This window comes from Nannospalax galili, unplaced genomic scaffold, assembly GCF_000622305.1.
Source record: "Nannospalax galili isolate Female #2095 unplaced genomic scaffold, S.galili_v1.0 scaffold3060, whole genome shotgun sequence".
NCBI lineage: Eukaryota > Metazoa > Chordata > Mammalia > Rodentia > Spalacidae > Nannospalax > Nannospalax galili.
This window is the reverse complement of record NW_008345592.1, coordinates 17,243-20,455: the sequence shown is the minus strand read 5'-3', so window position 1 is coordinate 20,455 and position 3,213 is coordinate 17,243. Positions and strand designations below refer to the sequence as shown.

At 39.1% G+C, this 3,213-nt stretch overlaps 1 pseudogene; it reads right to left on the bottom strand.

Moving 5' to 3' along the window:
* Positions 1-554: 554 nt before the first annotated feature.
* The window catches only part of LOC103740978, a 5,527-nt pseudogene continuing 2,868 nt past the window's right edge, over positions 555-3,213 (bottom strand).

The window sequence follows — 3,213 nt, the reverse complement described above, 5'->3', positions numbered from 1 at the left end:
AATCTTTGAAAATAAAACATAGAAAATATGTACATGAGGTTTGGGGCACGGTATAGAAAAAGTACAGACCACCCATGTGAGCAATTTTTTGTACCATAACTGCCATCCGGGAAATACTTTAATGTGATATTGAATTATGATCTGTGGAATCACTTTCCATAGCCTCTTTTCTAATTTTCTTATACTTTAATTTGGCACGTTAATATGTATGTTCCATATGCATAAAGAACAATGGACTAAGCAATATCAATTCCCATGTTTATGGTTAAAGAAATGCACTTCTCAACACAACATGGGCATGGAAAACAAACAAAATACATAACTGAAAATATTTACTTACTCTTTTTTATTTATTTTTATTTTTTATTTTTTATGTATGTGTATGTATTGCCTGCATGTAGGTAAGTACACCTGTGTCGTGTAATGCCGGCAGAGGACAGAAGAGGTTGTCAGAGTCCCTGGAACTGGAGTTACACACAGTTGTTAGCTGACATGTGGGTGCAGGGGTTCAAACCTGGGTCTTCTGCAAGAACAGCCAGTGTTCTTAACTTCAGCCCCTTACTATGTTTTAAAAAAGATTTTCATTTACTATAATATTGTCTATGCATGTGGATCTGTGTGGGGGTATGTGCACATGAGTGCAGGTACCCTCAAAGGCCAGAGGCATTAAGAGCCTCTGGAACTGGAGGTACAGGTGACTGTGATTCACCCAAAATGATTGCCTCGTACCCAAATCAGCACATCTGGAAGAGCAGTACATGCTCTTAACAACTGAGCCATCTTTCCAGCCTCCCCTATTTCCTCCAGAGAGCTGAAATTAAAACTGCCTTTAGAGGAAAATATATGTGTGTGCACATATATGCATTTGCATATATTTAAATGAGTAAAAGCTATAGCTGCGTTTGAATAATTCTTCACAAAGTCAGAAAAGAGGAGCAGATTCAACACAAAGAAAATGGAAGATAGGAAGTATGATGCACTTAAAAAAAAAAACACAGCACAAACACCTTTATTACAGGAGTTAAAATGATTCATCTGCCTTTCTGGGCTCTGAGCTTCCTCAGGTAGAACCCCAGCTCCTTGCCCTCTAATAGCCATCTGCTCTACCACACTGGCCCCGTCTTGTCGCAATGCAGGCAAAAAGCTTGCCCTGCTGGAACTGCTCCTCCAGAAGACGATTTTGGCATTCTTTTTCCTTTCATCGTATTTCTTTTGAATATTTTTTTGATCACTTTTTGTTTAAAATCTCTTCCTCCTCAGGAGTCAGCTTGGCCCCCTTCCTGCAGCCCAGGGACAGTCATAGTGGGACTCGTACCACTGTCGGTGTGGTGTGCTGTCAATCAGCGTGATGCGGGTCTTCACCAGGGTCTTGGTTCAGACCAACTCATTACTGGATGCATTATAGACAATATCAATGATGCTTGTTTTGTGAGTACAACACTCAGAGCCCCAGGAAAAGTTCCCTACGTGCAATCTCAGGACCCTGTACTATTGCCTTCTTGAACTGGAACTATGTGTATGCGGGGCGGACCAATCTTAGTGTTGGCTTCAGGCCTTCAGAGGTCATACTTCTGCTTCTTATGATAGGGCTTTCTCTTTCCTCCAGTCTTGAGGCCACTTGTCCTGCAAGACGTCCACGGCTTGACGCTGGCTCTACGGAAAAAAATTTTAATCTTAGTTTTTAATTTGCATATAGCGATGTTGGAAAATGTGATTCATTTCATAACAAATGAATGGTAAATGGTACTCAGGACTTTGAAGTGAGCCTTTGAAGTGAGCCACTTTGAAGTGGGTTATCTAGTGTTCCAGACGGGCCTCGGGTAAATAATAAAGTGAAATCTCATAAAAGAAATAACAAATAGTATTGGTATCTGTATCAGAAAGTATTATTATAAGAAATTTTAAGCCAGGCATGGTGGTGCACGCCTTTAATCCCAGCACTCAGGAGGCAGAGGCAGGCAGATCTCTGTGAGTTCGAGGCCAGCCTGGTCTCCATAGTGAATCCAGGCCAGCTGGGGCTACAGGGAGACCCTGTCTCAAAAAGACCAAAAAAAAATTTACAGGCACATAGCCTGGGTGCTGGGATTCAAACCTCTGAAATGAATAATTCCTCTGAAATAAATTCATACATTCTATTCCAAGTTGTCAGATAATTTTGCTATATCCAAATCTATCTGATGCAATATAATTTTGGAAATTAGTTTCTTGAAACAGAGGAATAATCTGAATAAACAAAGAGAAACAATAAAATCAAAAACTTCATAACTTGCAAACATGCAATGACAGAAAGAAATATTACCAAGTCAATAGTAAGGGAAATTTGTGTTCAAAGATTTCTAAAGCAAGCCCTACATTTTGTAGTTTATTGTTGAAAACAAGAATGAGGCCCAGTGTGGTGGCGCATGCCTTTAATCCCTGCACTTGGAAGGCAGAGGCAGATGGAGATAAAATCAAAAACTTCATAACTTGCAAACATGCAATGACAGAAAGAAATATTACCAAGTCAATAGTAAGGGAAATTTGTGTTCAAAGATTTCTAAAGCAAGCCCTACATTTTGTAGTTTATTGTTGAAAACAAGAATGAGGCCCAGTGTGGTGGCGCATGCCTTTAATCCCTGCACTTGGAAGGCAGAGGCAGATGGAGCTCTGTGAGTTTGAGGCCAGCCTGGGCTACATAGTAAGTTCCAGGCCAGTTGGGGCTGCAGGGAGACCCTGTCTCAAAAAACCAAAACAAAGCAACGCCCCCAAAACAAAACAGAAAACAAACAAACAAAAAAGAAAACAAGAATGAGACAAGAGCACTGATATGACCACTTCTGCCAGACACTATGCTAAAGGTGCTGACCAATGCACCACTGCCAAATAACTAAGAATAAAATTGTATTTGAAAGAAAGAAATATTACTGATACTAGTTTCCAGTAATGATGTTGTATAAATATAAAATCCTGATAAATTAGTGAATTAATCATTGAATTTCATGATACCTGAATACAAAGCAAAAAACAAAAAACAGAAAACCCCACAAACTGTTTCAAAATCTCATTAATGAATAAAATTTTAGATGCTGAGATTTAGAACGTATAGATGTATGCTCTAATTACCTCAAGATAATCCATGTAGAAGTTCTGAAAGATTCAATCAATAAATTATAGAAAAACACTCACAGCAATATAATTGAAATAATTGCTTGCATCCAGCATGAGCATTGATTG